The sequence below is a fragment of the Triturus cristatus genome, chromosome 11, assembly GCF_964204655.1.
Source record: "Triturus cristatus chromosome 11, aTriCri1.1, whole genome shotgun sequence".
Lineage (NCBI taxonomy): Eukaryota > Metazoa > Chordata > Amphibia > Caudata > Salamandridae > Triturus > Triturus cristatus.
Window position 1 is genome coordinate 1,140,169,852 of NC_140594.1, and position 19,489 is coordinate 1,140,189,340.

The window sequence follows — 19,489 nt, forward strand, 5'->3', positions numbered from 1 at the left end:
CTGTGAGACGAGAAGATGAAGATTTTCTGCACCCAGCATACATTGCAGCATGCTTAGGCAAATGAGGAGCGAGACCCACCAATCCCTCGCCACTTCGCTGAAAGCTCCTCCTCTGCATAAAGAGAACACTTTTACAAGGGAGCAGAGTGGCGCAGCGGAAGCGTGCTGGGCCCATAACCCAGAGGTCGATGGATCGAAACCATCCTCTGCTATAATATTTCTTGTTTTTTCTTCTGAGAACCAATCTGTCATTTCCACGCTACCAGCAAGGAAAAGCGCAGGCTTGTGCTAGCTATGTGAGAAAAGACTTCTCAACTATCTGTCTCTGCTGAAATACAAGAGAGTGATCGCCAAAGGATCAACCCCATACTTTGAAAGTAAAGATACCCAATTATAAGCATAAATGACTGGTGGGACCGTCACACCTTTTTCTGGGCATGCTTTGAATGTCATTCTTGCCTTTTTGTTCTGCTCTTATCATTCTCCTGGGCATTTCATGGAAGGCACTCTCTTTCTCTTCGCTGCTTTGCTTCCAATGCTGCCTAAATATGTTCATTTCCACTATTTGTACTACTGCTTTCCATTTCTTCTCTTCTGCACAGATTTGGCCTTGGTTTCAATACCCAGTTCCTTACCCTCTACAAGAAACTTTCTACTGCTTTTCATGTTGGTATCTAAACCAAATGCACCATTGAAACTGGTGCAAGATAGTCATTGAACTCGGGGTTGTAATCTTTAGAACCGAGAGCACCCACATCATAGGGCGTTGGTGGTATAGTGCTGAGCATAGCTGCTTCCCAAGCAGTTGACCCGGGTTCAATTCCCGGCCAATGCAGTGCAAATTTTTATATGTTCTCCAAGCAGGATTTGTTTTAATGCAACATGTCACAAAACGGAAATATCATGAACAGATTAATCAGACGTTAAATTAAAAAAAAAATGAAATACTTAGGCAGGCATCTCGATCGCCCCATCTGCTACATTCATTGTCCTATTAGATGCTATTTTCCAAAAAGCAGAGTCACCACTCACATGTGCTGGTAATAAATATGTTGCGGGCGGTAGACAATGAAAGGGCTGAACCCCGACCAGACATTCTAACTCTAGCATCTCTATATTAAAAAGCATTTCTAGGCAATATCTAGCATGTGAATAAAAGTAGGCAAGATCCACCGATGAATCTGGCAAAAGTCCCCAACGATTTTGTGCACACTTGTTCTCTCACCTGAATGCAGCGCCACCTTGTAGCCATCGGATGTAACTGCAGCTCACAAAATGTTATATCAGCGAGCAAGTTGAGAGGACTCCAAGAGGCAGATGTCCATGGAAAGAGCCTCTCACGACAGCAGGAAGGTTGGATATTTCAAGATGGCAACATTTCCTGTCCAATGTCCTCACGTCCCGAACGCTCCCAAACGCTCAAAAGCCTCACACCGGGCAAGTCCTCAGCGGGTAGATCTCTGGCTCCCAGTTAAAATCAAATCCTGAGCATGCTAGCGCTAGGATCAAAGAGAGAGGAGAGGGTTAGAGAGCTGCTATCTTGGTAAAGGCCTGAAACTGCTAGTTCCCAAGAGGGTCTGCACTTTCAGTTATGACTGACTGTGAGACGAGAAGATGAAGATTTTCTGCACCCAGCATACATTGCAGCATGCTTAGGCAAATGAGGAGCGAGACCCACCAATCCCTCGCCACTTCGCTGAAAGCTCCTCCTCTGCATAAAGAGAACACTTTTACAAGGGAGCAGAGTGGCGCAGCGGAAGCCTGCTGGGCCCATAACCCAGAGGTCGATGGATCGAAACCATCCTCTGCTATAATATTTCTTGTTTTTTCTTCTGAGAACCAATCTGTCATTTCCACGCTACCAGCAAGGAAAAGCGCAGGCTTGTGCTAGCTATGTGAGAAAAGACTTCTCAACTATCTGTCTCTGCTGAAATACAAGAGAGTGATCGCCAAAGGATCAACCCCATACTTTGAAAGTAAAGATACCCAATTATAAGCATAAATGACTGGTGGGACCGTCACACCTTTTTCTGGGCATGCTTTGAATGTCATTCTTGCCTTTTCGTTCTGCTCTTATCATTCTCCTGGGCATTTCATGGAAGGCACTCTCTTTCTCTTCGCTGCTTTGCTTCCAATGCTGCCTAAATATGTTCATTTCCACTATTTGTACTACTGCTTTCCATTTCTTCTCTTCTGCACAGATTTGGCCTTGGTTTCAATACCCAGTTCCTTACCCTCTACAAGAAACTTTCTACTGCTTTTCATGTTGGTATCTAAACCAAATGCACCATTGAAACTGGTGCAAGATAGTCATTGAACTCGGGGTTGTAATCTTTAGAACCGAGAGCAACCACATCATAGGGCGTTGGTGGTATAGTGGTGAGCATAGCTGCTTCCCAAGCAGTTGACCCGGGTTCGATTCCCGGCCAATGCAGTGCAAATTTTTATATGTTCTCCAAGCAGGATTTGTTTTAATGCAACATGTCACAAAACGGAAATATCATGAACAGATTAATCAGACGTTAAATTTAAAAAAAAATGAAATACTTAGGCAGGCATCTCGATCGCCCCATCTGCTACATTCATTGTCCTATTAGATGCTATTTTCCAAAAAGCAGAGTCACCACTCACATGTGCTGGTAATAAATATGTTGCGGGCGGTAGACAATAAAAGGGCTGAACCCCGACCAGACATTCTAACTCTAGCATCTCTATATTAAAAAGCATTTCTAGGCAATATCTAGCATGTGAATAAAAGTAGGCAAGATCCACCGATGAATCTGGCAAAAGTCCCCAACGATTTTGTACACACTTGTTCTCTCACCTGAATGCAGCGCCACCTTGTAGCCATCGGATGTAACTGCAGCTCACAAAATGTTATATCAGAGAGCAAGTTGAGAGGACTCCAAGAGGCAGATGTCCATGGAAAGAGCCTCTCACGACAGCAGGAAGGTTGGATATTTCAAGATGGCAACATTTCCTGTCCAATGTCCTCACGTCCCGAACGCTCCCAAACGCTCAAAAGCCTCACACCGGGCAAGCCCTCAGCGGGTAGATCTCTGGCTCCCAGTTAAAATCAAATCCTGAGCATGCTAGCGCTAGGATCAAAGAGAGAGGAGAGGGTTAGAGAGCTGCTATCTTGGTAAAGGCCTGAAACTGCTAGTTCCCAAGAGGGTCTGCACTTTCAGTTATGACTGACTGTGAGACGAGAAGATGAAGATTTTCTGCACCCAGCATACATTGCAGCATGCTTAGGCAAATGAGGAGCGAGACCCACCAATCCCTCGCCACTTCGCTGAAAGCTCCTCATCTGCATAAAGAGAACACTTTGACAAGGGAGCAGAGTGGCGCAGCGGAAGCGTGCTGGGCCCATAACCCAGAGGTCGATGGATCGAAACCATCCTCTGCTATAATATTTCTTGTTTTTTCTTCTGAGAACCAATCTGTCATTTCCACGCTACCAGCAAGGAAAAGCGCAGGCTTGTGCTAGCTATGTGAGAAAAGACTTCTCAACTATCTGTCTCTGCTGAAATACAAGAGAGTGATCGCCAAAGGATCAACCCCATACTTTGAAAGTAAAGATACCCAATTATAAGCATAAATGACTGGTGGGACCGTCACACGTTTTTCTGGGCATGCTTTGAATGTCATTCTTGCCTTTTCGTTCTGCTCTTATCATTCTCCTGGGCATTTCATGGAAGGCACTCTCTTTCTCTTCGCTGCTTTGCTTCCAATGCTGCCTAAATATGTTCATTTCCACTATTTGTACTACTGCTTTCCATTTCTTCTCTTCTGCACAGATTTGGCCTTGGTTTCAATCCCCAGTTCCTTACCCTCTACAAGAAACTTTCTACTGCTTTTCATGTTGGTATCTAAACCAAATGCACCATTGAAACTGGTGCAAGATAGTCATTGAACTCGGGGTTGTAATCTTTAGAACCGAGAGCACCCACATCATAGGGCGTTGGTGGTATAGTGGTGAGCATAGCTGCTTCCCAAGCAATTGACCCGGGTTCGATTCCCAGCCAATGCAGTGCAAATTTTTATATGTTCTCCAAGCAGGATTTGTTTTAATGCAACATGTCACAAAACGGAAATATCATGAACAGATTAATCAGACGTTAAATAAAAAAAAAAATGAAATACTTAGGCAGGCACCTCGATCGCCCCATCTGCTACATTAATTGTCCTATTAGACGCTATTTTCCAAAAAGCAGAGTCACCACTCACATGTGCTGGTAATAAATATGTTGCGGGCGGTAGACAATGAAAGGGCTGAACCCCGACCAGACATTCTAACTCTAGCATCTCTATATTAAAAAGCATTTCTAGGCAATATCTAGCATGTGAATAAAAGTAGGCAAGATCCACCGATGAATCTGGCAAAAGTCCCCAACGATTTTGTGCACACTTGTTCTCTCACCTGAATGCAGCGCCACCTTGTAGCCATCGGATGTAACTGCAGCTCACAAAATGTTATATCAGCGAGCAAGTTGAGAGGACTCCAAGAGGCAGATGTCCATGGAAAGAGCCTCTCACGACAGCAGGAAGGTTGGATATTTCAAGATGGCAACATTTCCTGTCCAATGTCCTCCCATCCCGAACGCTCCCAAACGCTCAAAAGCCTCACACCGGGCAAGCCCTCACCGGGTAGATCTCTGGCTCCCAGTTAAAATCAAATCCTGAGCATGCTAGCGCTAGGATCAAAGAGAGAGGAGAGGGTTAGAGAGCAGCTATCTTGGTAAAGGCCTGAAACTGCTAGTTCCCAAGAGGGTCTGCACTTTCAGTTATGACTGACTGTGAGACGAGAAGATGAAGATTTTCTGCACCCAGCATACATTGCAGCATGCTTAGGCAAATGAGGAGCGAGACCAACCAATCCCTCGCCACTTCGCTGAAAGCTCCTCCTCTGCATAAAGAGAACACTTTTACAAGGGAGCAGAGTGGCGCAGCGGAAGCGTGCTGGGCCCATAACCCAGAGGTCGATGGATCGAAACCATCCTCTGCTATAATATTTCTTGTTTTTTCTTCTGAGAACCAATCTGTCATTTCCACGCTACCAGCAAGGAAAAGCGCAGGCTTGTGCTAGCTATGTGAGAAAAGACTTCTCAACTATCTGTCTCTGCTGAAATACAAGAGAGTGATCGCCAAAGGATCAACCCCATACTTTGAAAGTAAAGATACCCAATTATAAGCATAAATGACTGGTGGGACCGTCACACGTTTTTCTGGGCATGCTTTGAATGTCATTCTTGCCTTTTCGTTCTGCTCTTATCATTCTCCTGGGCATTTCATGGAAGGCACTCTCTTTCTCTACGCTGCTTTGCTTCCAATGCTGCCTAAATATGTTCATTTCCACTATTTGTACTACTGCTTTCCATTTCTTCTCTTCTGCACAGATTTGGCCTTGGTTTCAATCCCCAGTTTCTTACCCTCTACAAGAAACTTTCTACTGCTTTTCATGTTGGTATCTAAACCAAATGCACCATTGAAACTGGTGCAAGATAGTCATTGAACTCGGGGTTGTAATCTTTAGAACCGAGAGCACCCACATCATAGGGCGTTGGTGGTATAGTGGTGAGCATAGCTGCTTCCCAAGCAGTTGACCCGGGTTCGATTCCCGGCCAATGCAGTGCAAATTTTTATATGTTCTCCAAGCAGGATTTGTTTTAATGCAACATGTCACAAAACGGAAATATCATGAACAGATTAATCAGACGTTAAAATAAAAAAAAAATGAAATACTTAGGCAGGCATCTCGATCGCCCCATCTGCTACATTCATTGTCCTATTAGATGCTATTTTCCAAAAAGCAGAGTCACCACTCACATGTGCTGGTAATAAATATGTTGCGGGCGGTAGACAATGAAAGGGCTGATCCCCGACCAGACATTCTAACTCTAGCATCTCTATATTAAAAAGCATTTCTAGGCAATATCTAGCATGTGAATAAAAGTAGGCAAGATCCACCGATGAATCTGGCAAAAGTCCCCAACAATTTTGTGCACACTTGTTCTCTCACCTGAATGCAGCGCCACCTTGTAGCCATCGGATGTAACTGCAGCTCACAAAATGTTATATCAGAGAGCAAGTTGAGAGGACTCCAAGAGGCAGATGTCCATGGAAAGAGCCTCTCACGACAGCAGGAAGGTTGGATATTTCAAGATGGCAACATTTCCTGTCCAATGTCCTCACGTCCCGAACGCTCCCAAACGCTCAAAAGCCTCCCCTCACCGGGTAGATCTCTGGCTCCCAGTTAAAATCAAATCCTGAGCATGCTAGCGCTAGGATCAAAGAGAGAGGAGAGGGTTAGAGAGCTGCTATCTTGGTAAAGGCCTGAAACTGCTAGTTCCCAAGAGGGTCTGCACTTTCAGTTATGACTGACAGTGAGACGAGGAGATGAAGATTTTCTGCACCCAGCATACATTGCAGCATGCTTAGGCAAATGAGGAGCGAGACCCACCAATCCCTCGCCACTTCGCTGAAAGGTCCTCCTCTGCATAAAGAGAGCACTTTTACAAGGGAGCAGTGTGGTGCAGCGGAAGCGTGCTGGGCCCATAACCCAGAGGTCGATGGATCGAAACCATCCTCTGCTATAATATTTCTTGTTTTTTCTTCTGAGAACCAACCTGTCATTTCCACGCTACCAGCAAGGAAAAGCGCAGGCTTGTGCTAGCTATGTGAGAAAAGACTTCTCAACTATCTGTCTCTGCTGAAATACAAGAGAGTGATCGCCAAAGGATCAACCCCATACTTTGAAAGTAAAGATACCCAATTATAAGCATAAATGACTGGTGGGACCGTCACACGTTTTTCTGGGCATGCTTTGAATGTCATTCTTGCCTTTTCGTTCTGCTCTTATCATTCTCCTGGGCATTTCATGGAAGGCACTCTCTTTCTCTTCGCTGCTTTGCTTCCAATGCTGCCTAAATATGTTCATTTCCACTATTTGTACTACTGCTTTCCATTTCTTCTCTTCTGCACAGATTTGGCCTTGGTTTCAATCCCCAGTTCCTTACCCTCTACAAGAAACTTTCTACTGCTTTTCATGTTGGTATCTAAACCAAATGCACCATTGAAACTGGTGCAAGATAGTCATTGAACTCGAGGTTGTAATCTTTAGAACCGAGAGCAACCACATCATAGGGCGTTGGTGGTATAGTGGTGAGCATAGCTGCTGCCCAAGCAATTGACCCGGGTTCGATTCCCGGCCAATGCAGTGCAAATTTTTATATGTTCTCCAAGCAGGATTTGTTTTAATGCAACATGTCACAAAACGGAAATATCATGAACAGATTAATCAGACGTTAAATTAAAAAAAAAATGAAATACTTAGGCAGGCATCTCGATCGCCCCATCTGCTACATTCATAGTCCTATTAGATGCTATTTTCCAAAAAGCAGAGTCACCACTCACATGTGCTGGTAATAAATATGTTGCGGGCGGTAGACAATGAAAGGGCTGAACCCCGACCAGACATTCTAACTCTAGCATCTCTATATTAAAAAGCATTTCTAGGCAATATCTAGCATGTGAATAAAAGTAGGCAAGATCCACCGATGAATCTGGCAAAAGTCCCCAACGATTTTGTGCACACTTGTTCTCTCACCTGAATGCAGCGCCACCTTGTAGCCAACGGATGTAACTGCAGCTCACAAAATGTTATATCAGAGAGCAAGTTGAGAGGACTCCAAGAGGCAGATGTCCATGGAAAGAGCCTCTCACGACAGGAGGAAGGTTGGATATTTCAAGATGGCAACATTTCCTGTCCAACGTCCTCACGTCCCGAACGCTCCCAAACGCTCAAAAGCCTCACACCGGGCAAGCCCTCACCGGGTAGATCTCTGGCTCCCAGTTAAAATCAAATCCTGAGCATGCTAGCGCTAGGATCAAAGAGAGAGGAGAGGGTTAGAGAGCTGCTATCTTGGTAAAGGCCTGAAACTGCTAGTTCCCAAGAGGGTCTGCACTTTCAGTTATGACTGACTGTGAGACGAGAAGATGAAGATTTTCTGCACCCAGCATACATTGCAGCATGCTTAGGCAAATGAGGAGCGAGACCCACCAATCCCTCGCCACTTCGCTGAAAGCTCCTCCTCTGCATAAAGAGAACACTTTTACAAGGGAGCAGAGTGGCGCAGCGGAAGCGTGCTGGGCCCATAACCCAGAGGTCGATGGATCGAAACCATCCTCTGCTATAATATTTCTTGTTTTTTCTTCTGAGGACCAATCTGTCATTTCCACGCTACCAGCAAGGAAAAGCGCAGGCTTGTGCTAGCTATGTGAGAAAAGACTTCTCAACTATCTGTCTCTGCTGAAATACAAGAGAGTGATCGCCAAAGGATCAACCCCATACTTTGAAAGTAAAGATACCCAATTATAAGCATAAATGACTGGTGGGACCGTCACACGTTTTTCTGGGCATGCTTTGAATGTCATTCTTGCCTTTTCGTTCTGCTCTTATCATTCTCCTGGGCATTTCATGGAAGGCACTCTCTTTCTCTTCGCTGCTTTGCTTCCAATGCTGCCTAAATATGTTCATTTCCACTATTTGTACTACTGTTTTCCATTTCTTCTCTTCTGCACAGATTTGGCCTTGGTTTCAATCCCCAGTTCCTTACCCTCTACAAGAAACTTTCTACTGCTTTTCATGTTGGTATCTAAACCAAATGCACCATTGAAACTGGTGCAAGATAGTCATTGAACTCGGGGTTGTAATCTTTAGAACCGAGAGCACCCACATCATAGGGCGTTGGTGGTATAGTGGTGAGCATAGCTGCTTCCCAAGCAGTTGACCCGGGTTCGATTCCCGGCCAATGCAGTGCAAATTTTTATATGTTCTCCAAGCAGGATTTGTTTTAATGCAACATGTCACAAAACGGAAATATCATGAACAGATTAATCAGACGTTAAATTAAAAAAAAAATGAAATACTTAGGCAGGCATCTCGATCGCCCCATCTGCTACATTAATTGTCCTATTAGATGCTATTTTCCAAAAAGCAGAGTCACCACTCACATGTGCTGGTAATAAATATGTTGCGGGCGGTAGACAATGAAAGGGCTGAACCCCGACCAGACATTCTAAGTCTAGCATCTCTATATTAAAAAGCATTTCTAGGCAATATCTAGCATGTGAATAAAAGTAGGCAAGATCCACCGATGAATCTGGCAAAAGTCCCCAACGATTTTGTGCACACTTGTTCTCTCACCTGAATGCAGCGCCACCTTGTAGCCATCGGATGTAACTGCAGCTCACAAAATGTTATATCAGAGAGCAAGTTGAGAGGACTCCAAGAGGCAGATGTCCATGGAAAGAGCCTCTCACGAAAGCAGGAAGGTTGGATATTTCAAGATGGCAACATTTCCAGTCCAATGTCCTCACGTCCCGAACGCTCCCAAACGCTCAAAAGCCTCACACCAGGCAAGCCCTCAGCGGGTAGATCTCTGGCTCCCAGTTAAAATCAAATCCTGAGCATGCTAGCGCTAGGATCAAAGAGAGAGGAGAGGGTTAGAGAGCTGCTATCTTGGTAAAGGCCTGAAACTGCTAGTTCCCAAGAGGGTCTGCACTTTCAGTTATGACTGACTGTGAGACGAGAAGATGAAGATTTTCTGCACCCAGCATACATTGCAGCATGCTTAGGCAAATGAGGAGCGAGACCCACCAATCCCTCGCCACTTCGCTGAAAGCTCCTCCTCTGCATAAAGAGAACACTTTTACAAGGGAGCAGAGTGGCGCAGCGGAAGCCTGCTGGGCCCATAACCCAGAGGTCGATGGATCGAAACCATCCTCTGCTATAATATTTCTTGTTTTTTCTTCTGAGAACCAATCTGTCATTTCCACGCTACCAGCAAGGAAAAGCGCAGGCTTGTGCTAGCTATGTGAGAAAAGACTTCTCAACTATCTGTCTCTGCTGAAATACAAGAGAGTGATCGCCAAAGGATCAACCCCATACTTTGAAAGTAAAGATACCCAATTATAAGCATAAATGACTGGTGGGACCGTCACACGTTTTTCTGGGCATGCTTTGAATGTCATTCTTGCCTTTTCGTTCTGCTCTTATCATTCTCCTGGGCATTTCATGGAAGGCACTCTCTTTCTCTTCGCTGCTTTGCTTCCAATGCTGCCTAAATATGTTCATTTCCACTATTTGTACTACTGCTTTCCATTTCTTCTCTTCTGCACAGATTTGGCCTTGGTTTCAATCCCCAGTTCCTTACCCTCTACAAGAAACTTTCTACTGCTTTTCATGTTGGTATCTAAACCAAATGCACCATTGAAACTGGTGCAAGATAGTCATTGAACTCGGGGTTGTAATCTTTAGAACCGAGAGCAACCACATCATAGGGCGTTGGTGGTATAGTGGTGAGCATAGCTGCTTCCCAAGCAGTTGACCCGGGTTCGATTCCCGGCCAATGCAGTGCAAATTTTTATATGTTCTCCAAGCAGGATTTGTTTTAATGCAACATGTCACAAAACGGAAATATCATGAACAGATTAATCAGACGTTAAAATAAAAAAAAAATGAAATACTTAGGCAGGCATCTCGATCGCCCCATCTGCTACATTCATTGTCCTATTAGATGCTATTTTCCAAAAAGCAGAGTCACCACTCACATGTGCTGGTAATAAATATGTTGCGGGCGGTAGACAATGAAAGGGCTGATCCCCGACCAGACATTCTAACTCTAGCATCTCTATATTAAAAAGCATTTCTAGGCAATATCTAACATGTGAATAAAAGTAGGCAAGATCCACCGATGAATCTGGCAAAAGTCCCCAACAATTTTGTGCACACTGGTTCTCTCACCTGAATGCAGCGCCACCTTGTAGCCATCGGATGTAACTGCAGCTCACAAAATGTTATATCAGAGAGCAAGTTGAGAGGACTCCAAGAGGCAGATGTCCATGGAAAGAGCCTCTCACGACAGCAGGAAGGTTGGATATTTCAAGATGGCAACATTTCCTGTCCAATGTCCTCACGTCCCGAACGCTCCCAAACGCTCAAAAGCCTCCCCTCACCGGGTAGATCTCTGGCTCCCAGGTAAAATCAAATCCTGAGCATGCTAGCGCTAGGATCAAAGAGAGAGGAGAGGGTTAGAGAGCTGCTATCTTGGTAAAGGCCTGAAACTGCTAGTTCCCAAGAGGGTCTGCACTTTCAGTTATGACTGACTGTGAGACGAGAAGATGAAGATTTTCTGCACCCAGCATACATTGCAGCATGCTTAGGCAAATGAGGAGCGAGACCCACCAATCCCTCGCCACTTCGCTGAAAGCTCCTCCTCTGCATAAAGAAAACACTTTTACAAGGGAGCAGAGTGGCGCAGCGGAAGCGTGCTGGGCCCATAACCCAGAGGTCGATGGATCGAAACCATCCTCTGCTATAATATTTCTTGTTTTTTCTTCTGAGGACCAATCTGTCATTTCCACGCTACCAGCAAGGAAAAGCGCAGGCTTGTGCTAGCTATGTGAGAAAAGACTTCTCAACTATCTGTCTCTGCTGAAATACAAGAGAGTGATCGCCAAAGGATCAACCCCATACTTTGAAAGTAAAGATACCCAATTATAAGCATAAATGACTGGTGGGACCGTCACACGTTTTTCTGGGCATGCTTTGAATGTCATTCTTGCCTTTTCGTTCTGCTCTTATCATTCTCCTGGGCATTTCATGGAAGGCACTCTCTTTCTCCTCGCTGCTTTGCTTCCAATGATGCCTAAATATGTTCATTTCCACTATTTGTACTACTGCTTTCCATTTCTTCTCTTCTGCACAGATTTGGCCTTGGATTCAATCCCCAGTTCCTTACCCTCTACAAGAAACTTTCTACTGCTTTTCATGTTGGTATCTAAACCAAATGCACCATTGAAACTGGTGCAAGATAGTCATTGAACTCGGGGTTGTAATCTTTAGAACCGAGAGCACCCACATCATAGGGCGTTGGTGGTATAGTGGTGAGCATAGCTGCTTCCCAAGCAGTTGACCCGGGTTCAATTCCCGGCCAATGCAGTGCAAATTTTTATATGTTCTCCAAGCAGGATTTGTTTTAATGCAACATGTCACAAAACGGAAATATCATGAACAGATTAATCAGACGTTAAATTAAAAAAAAAATGAAATACTTAGGCAGGCATCTCGATCGCCCCATCTGCTACATTCATTGTCCTATTAGATGCTATTTTCCAAAAAGCAGAGTCACCACTCACATGTGCTGGTAATAAATATGTTGCGGGCGGTAGACAATGAAAGGGCTGAACCCCGACCAGACATTCTAACTCTAGCATCTCTATATTAAAAAGCATTTCTAGGCAATATCTAGCATGTGAATAAAAGTAGGCAAGATCCACCGATGAATCTGGCAAAAGTCCCCAACGATTTTGTGCACACTTGTTCTCTCACCTGAATGCAGCGCCACCTTGTAGCCATCGGATGTAACTGCAGCTCACAAAATGTTATATCAGAGAGCAAGTTGAGAGGACTCCAAGAGGCAGATGTCCATGGAAAGAGCCTCTCACGACAGCAGGAAGGTTGGATATTTCAAGATGGCAACATTTCCTGTCCAATGTCCTCACGTCCCGAACGCTCCCAAACGCTCAAAAGCCTCACACCGGGCAAGTCCTCAGCGGGTAGATCTCTGGCTCCCAGTTAAAATCAAATCCTGAGCATGCTAGCGCTAGGATCAAAGAGAGAGGAGAGGGTTAGAGAGCTGCTATCTTGGTAAAGGCCTGAAACTGCTAGTTCCCAAGAGGGTCTGCACTTTCAGTTATGACTGACTGTGAGACGAGAAGATGAAGATTTTCTGCACCCAGCATACATTGCAGCATGCTTAGGCAAATGAGGAGTGAGACCCACCAATCCCTCGCCACTTCGCTGAAAGCTCCTCCTCTGCATAAAGAGAACACTTTTACAAGGGAGCAGAGTGGCGCAGCGGAAGCCTGCTGGGCCCATAACCCAGAGGTCGATGGATCGAAACCATCCTCTGCTATAATATTTCTTGTTTTTTCTTCTGAGAACCAATCTGTCATTTCCACGCTACCAGCAAGGAAAAGCGCAGGCTTGTGCTAGCTATGTGAGAAAAGACTTCTCAACTATCTGTCTCTGCTGAAATACAAGAGAGTGATCGCCAAAGGATCAACCCCATACTTTGAAAGTAAAGATACCCAATTATAAGCATAAATGACTGGTGGGACCGTCACACGTTTTTCTGGGCATGCTTTGAATGTCATTCTTGCCTTTTCGTTCTGCTCTTATCATTCTCCTGGGCATTTCATGGAAGGCACTCTCTTTCTCTTCGCTGCTTTGCTTCCAATGCTGCCTAAATATGTTCATTTCCACTATTTGTACTACTGCTTTCCATTTCTTCTCTTCTGCACAGATTTGGCCTTGGTTTCAATACCCAGTTCCTTACCCTCTACAAGAAACTTTCTACTGCTTTTCATGTTGGTATCTAAACCAAATGCACCATTGAAACTGGTGCAAGATAGTCATTGAACTCGGGGTTGTAATCTTTAGAACCGAGAGCACCCACATCATAGGGCGTTGGTGGTATAGTGGTGAGCATAGCTGCTTCCCAAGCAGTTGACCCGGGTTCGATTCCCGGCCAATGCAGTGCAAATTTTTATATGTTCTCCAAGCAGGATTTGTTTTAATGCAACATGTCACAAAACGGAAATATCATGAACAGATTAATCAGACGTTAAAATAAAAAAAAAATGAAATACTTAGGCAGGCATCTCGATCGCCCCATCTGCTACATTCATTGTCCTATTAGATGCTATTTTCCAAAAAGCAGAGTCACCACTCACATGTGCTGGTAATAAATATGTTGCGGGCGGTAGACAATGAAAGGGCTGATCCCCGACCAGACATTCTAACTCTAGCATCTCTATATTAAAAAGCATTTCTAGGCAATATCTAGCATGTGAATAAAAGTAGGCAAGATCCACCGATGAATCTGGCAAAAGTCCCCAACAATTTTGTGCACACTTGTTCTCTCACCTGAATGCAGCGCCACCTTGTAGCCATCGGATGTAACTGCAGCTCACAAAATGTTATATCAGAGAGCAAGTTGAGAGGACTCCAAGAGGCAGATGTCCATGGAAAGAGCCTCTCACGACAGCAGGAAGGTTGGATATTTCAAGATGGCAACATTTCCTGTCCAATGTCCTCACGTCCCGAACGCTCCCAAACGCTCAAAAGCCTCCCCTCACCGGGTAGATCTCTGGCTCCCAGTTAAAATCAAATCCTGAGCATGCTAGCGCTAGGATCAAAGAGAGAGGAGAGGGTTAGAGAGCTGCTATCTTGGTAAAGGCCTGAAACTGCTAGTTCCCAAGAGGGTCTGCACTTTCAGTTATGACTGACTGTGAGACGAGAAGATGAAGATTTTCTGCACCCAGCATACATTGCAGCATGCTTAGGCAAATGAGGAGCGAGACCCACCAATCCCTCGCCACTTCGCTGAAAGCTCCTCCTCTGCATAAAGAGAACACTTTTACAAGGGAGCAGAGTGGCGCAGCGGAAGCGTGCTGGGCCCATAACCCAGAGGTCGATGGATCGAAACCATCCTCTGCTATAATATTTCTTGTTTTTTCTTCTGAGGACCAATCTGTCATTTCCACGCTACCAGCAAGGAAAAGCGCAGGCTTGTGCTAGCTATGTGAGAAAAGACTTCTCAACTATCTGTCTCTGCTGAAATACAAGAGAGTGATCGCCAAAGGATCAACCCCATACTTTGAAAGTAAAGATACCCAATTATAAGCATAAATGACTGGTGGGACCGTCACACGTTTTTCTGGGCATGCTTTGAATGTCATTCTTGCCTTTTCGTTCTGCTCTTATCATTCTCCTGGGCATTTCATGGAAGGCACTCTCTTTCTCTTCGCTGCTTTGCTTCCAATGCTGCCTAAATATGTTCATTTCCACTATTTGTACTACTGTTTTCCATTTCTTCTCTTCTGCACAGATTTGGCCTTGGTTTCAATCCCCAGTTCCTTACCCTCTACAAGAAACTTTCTACTGCTTTTCATGTTGGTATCTAAACCAAATGCACCATTGAAACTGGTGCAAGATAGTCATTGAACTCGGGGTTGTAATCTTTAGAACCGAGAGCACCCACATCATAGGGCGTTGGTGGTATAGTGGTGAGCATAGCTGCTTCCCAAGCAGTTGACCCGGGTTCGATTCCCGGCCAATGCAGTGCAAATTTTTATATGTTCTCCAAGCAGGATTTGTTTTAATGCAACATGTCACAAAACGGAAATATCATGAACAGATTAATCAGACGTTAAATTAAAAAAAAAATGAAATACTTAGGCAGGCATCTCGATCGCCCCATCTTCTACATTAATTGTCCTATTAGATGCTATTTTCCAAAAAGCAGAGTCACCACTCACATGTGCTGGTAATAAATATGTTGCGGGCGGTAGACAATGAAAGGGCTGAACCCCGACCAGACATTCTAAGTCTAGCATCTCTATATTAAAAAGCATTTCTAGGCAATATCTAGCATGTGAATAAAAGTAGGCAAGATCCACCGATGAATCTGGCAAAAGTCCCCAACGATTTTGTGCACACTTGTTCTCTCACCTGAATGCAGCGCCACCTTGTAGCCATCGGATGTAACTGCAGCTCACAAAATGTTATATCAGAGAGCAAGTTGAGAGGACTCCAAGAGGCAGATGTCCATGGAAAGAGCCTCTCACGAAAGCAGGAAGGTTGGATATTTCAAGATGGCAACATTTCCAGTCCAATGTCCTCACGTCCCGAACGCTCCCAAACGCTCAAAAGCCTCACACCAGGCAAGCCCTCAGCGGGTAGATCTCTGGCTCCCAGTTAAAATCAAATCCTGAGCATGCTAGCGCTAGGATCAAAGAGAGAGGAGAGGGTTAGAGAGCTGCTATCTTGGTAAAGGCCTGAAACTGCTAGTTCCCAAGAGGGTCTGCACTTTCAGTTATGACTGACTGTGAGACGAGAAGATGAAGATTTTCTGCACCCAGCATACATTGCAGCATGCTTAGGCAAATGAGGAGCGAGACCCACCAATCCCTCGCCACTTCGCTGAAAGCTCCTCCTCTGCATAAAGAGAACACTTTTACAAGGGAGCAGAGTGGCGCAGCGGAAGCCTGCTGGGCCCATAACCCAGAGGTCGATGGATCGAAACCATCCTCTGCTATAATATTTCTTGTTTTTTCTTCTGAGAACCAATCTGTCATTTCCACGCTACCAGCAAGGAAAAGCGCAGGCTTGTGCTAGCTATGTGAGAAAAGACTTCTCAACTATCTGTCTCTGCTGAAATACAAGAGAGTGATCGCCAAAGGATCAACCCCATACTTTGAAAGTAAAGATACCCAATTATAAGCATAAATGACTGGTGGGACCGTCACACGTTTTTCTGGGCATGCTTTGAATGTCATTCTTGCCTTTTCGTTCTGCTCTTATCATTCTCCTGGGCATTTCATGGAAGGCACTCTCTTTCTCTTCGCTGCTTTGCTTCCAATGCTGCCTAAATATGTTCATTTCCACTATTTGTACTACTGCTTTCCATTTCTTCTCTTCTGCACAGATTTGGCCTTGGTTTCAATCCCCAGTTCCTTACCCTCTACAAGAAACTTTCTACTGCTTTTCATGTTGGTATCTAAACCAAATGCACCATTGAAACTGGTGCAAGATAGTCATTGAACTCGGGGTTGTAATCTTTAGAACCGAGAGCAACCACATCATAGGGCGTTGGTGGTATAGTGGTGAGCATAGCTGCTTCCCAAGCAGTTGACCCGGGTTCGATTCCCGGCCAATGCAGTGCAAATTTTTATATGTTCTCCAAGCAGGATTTGTTTTAATGCAACATGTCACAAAACGGAAATATCATGAACAGATTAATCAGACGTTAAAATAAAAAAAAAATGAAATACTTAGGCAGGCATCTCGATCGCCCCATCTGCTACATTCATTGTCCTATTAGATGCTATTTTCCAAAAAGCAGAGTCACCACTCACATGTGCTGGTAATAAATATGTTGCGGGCGGTAGACAATGAAAGGGCTGATCCCCGACCAGACATTCTAACTCTAGCATCTCTATATTAAAAAGCATTTCTAGGCAATATCTAACATGTGAATAAAAGTAGGCAAGATCCACCGATGAATCTGGCAAAAGTCCCCAACAATTTTGTGCACACTGGTTCTCTCACCTGAATGCAGCGCCACCTTGTAGCCATCGGATGTAACTGCAGCTCACAAAATGTTATATCAGAGAGCAAGTTGAGAGGACTCCAAGAGGCAGATGTCCATGGAAAGAGCCTCTCACGACAGCAGGAAGGTTGGATATTTCAAGATGGCAACATTTCCTGTCCAATGTCCTCACGTCCCGAACGCTCCCAAACGCTCAAAAGCCTCCCCTCACCGGGTAGATCTCTGGCTCCCAGGTAAAATCAAATCCTGAGCATGCTAGCGCTAGGATCAAAGAGAGAGGAGAGGGTTAGAGAGCTGCTATCTTGGTAAAGGCCTGAAACTGCTAGTTCCCAAGAGGGTCTGCACTTTCAGTTATGACTGACTGTGAGACGAGAAGATGAAGATTTTCTGCACCCAGCATACATTGCAGCATGCTTAGGCAAATGAGGAGCGAGACCCACCAATCCCTCGCCACTTCGCTGAAAGCTCCTCCTCTGCATAAAGAGAACACTTTTACAAGGGAGCAGAGTGGCGCAGCGGAAGCGTGCTGGGCCCATAACCCAGAGGTCGATGGATCGAAACCATCCTCTGCTATAATATTTCTTGTTTTTTCTTCTGAGGACCAATCTGTCATTTCCACGCTACCAGCAAGGAAAAGCGCAGGCTTGTGCTAGCTATGTGAGAAAAGACTTCTCAACTATCTGTCTCTGCTGAAATACAAGAGAGTGATCGCCAAAGGATCAACCCCATACTTTGAAAGTAAAGATACCCAATTATAAGCATAAATGACTGGTGGGACCGTCACACGTTTTTCTGGGCATGCTTTGAATGTCATTCTTGCCTTTTCGTTCTGCTCTTATCATTCTCCTGGGCATTTCATGGAAGGCACTCTCTTTCTCCTCGCTGCTTTGCTTCCAATGATGCCTAAATATGTTCATTTCCACTATTTGTACTACTGCTTTCCATTTCTTCTCTTCTGCACAGATTTGGCCTTGGATTCAATCCCCAGTTCCTTACCCTCTACAAGAAACTTTCTACTGCTTTTCATGTTGGTATCTAAACCAAATGCACCATTGAAACTGGTGCAAGATAGTCATTGAACTCGGGGTTGTAATCTTTAGAACCGAGAGCACCCACATCATAGGGCGTTGGTGGTATAGTGGTGAGCATAGCTGCTTCCCAAGCAGTTGACCCGGGTTCAATTCCCGGCCAATGCAGTGCAAATTTTTATATGTTCTCCAAGCAGGATTTGTTTTAATGCAACATGTCACAAAACGGAAATATCATGAACAGATTAATCAGACGTTAAATTAAAAAAAAAATGAAATACTTAGGCAGGCATCTCGATCGCCCCATCTGCTACATTCATTGTCCTATTAGATGCTATTTTCCAAAAAGCAGAGTCACCACTCACATGTGCTGGTAATAAATATGTTGCGGGCGGTAGACAATGAAAGGGCTGAACCCCGACCAGACATTCTAACTCTAGCATCTCTATATTAAAAAGCATTTCTAGGCAATATCTAGCATGTGAATAAAAGTAGGCAAGATCCACCGATGAATCTGGCAAAAGTCCCCAACGATTTTGTGCACACTTGTTCTCTCACCTGAATGCAGCGCCACCTTGTAGCCATCGGATGTAACTGCAGCTCACAAAATGTTATATCAGAGAGCAAGTTGAGAGGACTCCAAGAGGCAGATGTCCATGGAAAGAGCCTCTCACGACAGCAGGAAGGTTGGATATTTCAAGATGGCAACATTTCCTGTCCAATGTCCTCACGTCCCGAACGCTCCCAAACGCTCAAAAGCCTCACACCGGGCAAGTCCTCAGCGGGTAGATCTCTGGCTCCCAGTTAAAATCAAATCCTGAGCATGCTAGCGCTAGGATCAAAGAGAGAGGAGAGGGTTAGAGAGCTGCTATCTTGGTAAAGGCCTGAAACTGCTAGTTCCCAAGAGGGTCTGCACTTTCAGTTATGACTGACTGTGAGACGAGAAGATGAAGATTTTCTGCACCCAGCATACATTGCAGCATGCTTAGGCAAATGAGGAGTGAGACCCACCAATCCCTCGCCACTTCGCTGAAAGCTCCTCCTCTGCATAAAGAGAACACTTTTACAAGGGAGCAGAGTGGCGCAGCGGAAGCCTGCTGGGCCCATAACCCAGAGGTCGATGGATCGAAACCATCCTCTGCTATAATATTTCTTGTTTTTTCTTCTGAGAACCAATCTGTCATTTCCACGCTACCAGCAAGGAAAAGCGCAGGCTTGTGCTAGCTATGTGAGAAAAGACTTCTCAACTATCTGTCTCTGCTGAAATACAAGAGAGTGATC

The 19,489-nt window shown here is 44.8% G+C and overlaps 9 non-coding genes across 9 annotated transcripts; all 9 read left to right on the top strand.

Annotated features, from left to right (window-relative positions):
* The first annotated feature begins 2,362 nt into the window (after positions 1-2,362).
* Positions 2,363-2,434, top strand: TRNAG-CCC (transfer RNA glycine (anticodon CCC)). Its single transcript has one exon. It is a non-coding gene; the product is annotated as a tRNA-Gly (tRNA).
* A 3,126-nt stretch (positions 2,435-5,560) lies between these two features.
* On the top strand, positions 5,561-5,632 carry TRNAG-CCC (transfer RNA glycine (anticodon CCC)). Its single transcript has one exon. It is a non-coding gene; the product is annotated as a tRNA-Gly (tRNA).
* Positions 5,633-8,746: 3,114 nt separating this feature from the next.
* Positions 8,747-8,818, top strand: TRNAG-CCC (transfer RNA glycine (anticodon CCC)). Its single transcript has one exon. It is a non-coding gene; the product is annotated as a tRNA-Gly (tRNA).
* Positions 8,819-10,345: 1,527 nt separating this feature from the next.
* Positions 10,346-10,417, top strand: TRNAG-CCC (transfer RNA glycine (anticodon CCC)). The gene has a single exon. It is a non-coding gene; the product is annotated as a tRNA-Gly (tRNA).
* Positions 10,418-11,932: 1,515 nt separating this feature from the next.
* TRNAG-CCC (transfer RNA glycine (anticodon CCC)) lies at positions 11,933-12,004 on the top strand. Its single transcript has one exon. It is a non-coding gene; the product is annotated as a tRNA-Gly (tRNA).
* A 1,527-nt stretch (positions 12,005-13,531) lies between these two features.
* Positions 13,532-13,603, top strand: TRNAG-CCC (transfer RNA glycine (anticodon CCC)). The gene has a single exon. It is a non-coding gene; the product is annotated as a tRNA-Gly (tRNA).
* Positions 13,604-15,118: 1,515 nt separating this feature from the next.
* Positions 15,119-15,190, top strand: TRNAG-CCC (transfer RNA glycine (anticodon CCC)). Its single transcript has one exon. It is a non-coding gene; the product is annotated as a tRNA-Gly (tRNA).
* Positions 15,191-16,717: 1,527 nt separating this feature from the next.
* On the top strand, positions 16,718-16,789 carry TRNAG-CCC (transfer RNA glycine (anticodon CCC)). The gene has a single exon. It is a non-coding gene; the product is annotated as a tRNA-Gly (tRNA).
* A 1,515-nt stretch (positions 16,790-18,304) lies between these two features.
* TRNAG-CCC (transfer RNA glycine (anticodon CCC)) lies at positions 18,305-18,376 on the top strand. The gene has a single exon. It is a non-coding gene; the product is annotated as a tRNA-Gly (tRNA).
* The last annotated feature ends 1,113 nt before the right edge of the window (positions 18,377-19,489 follow it).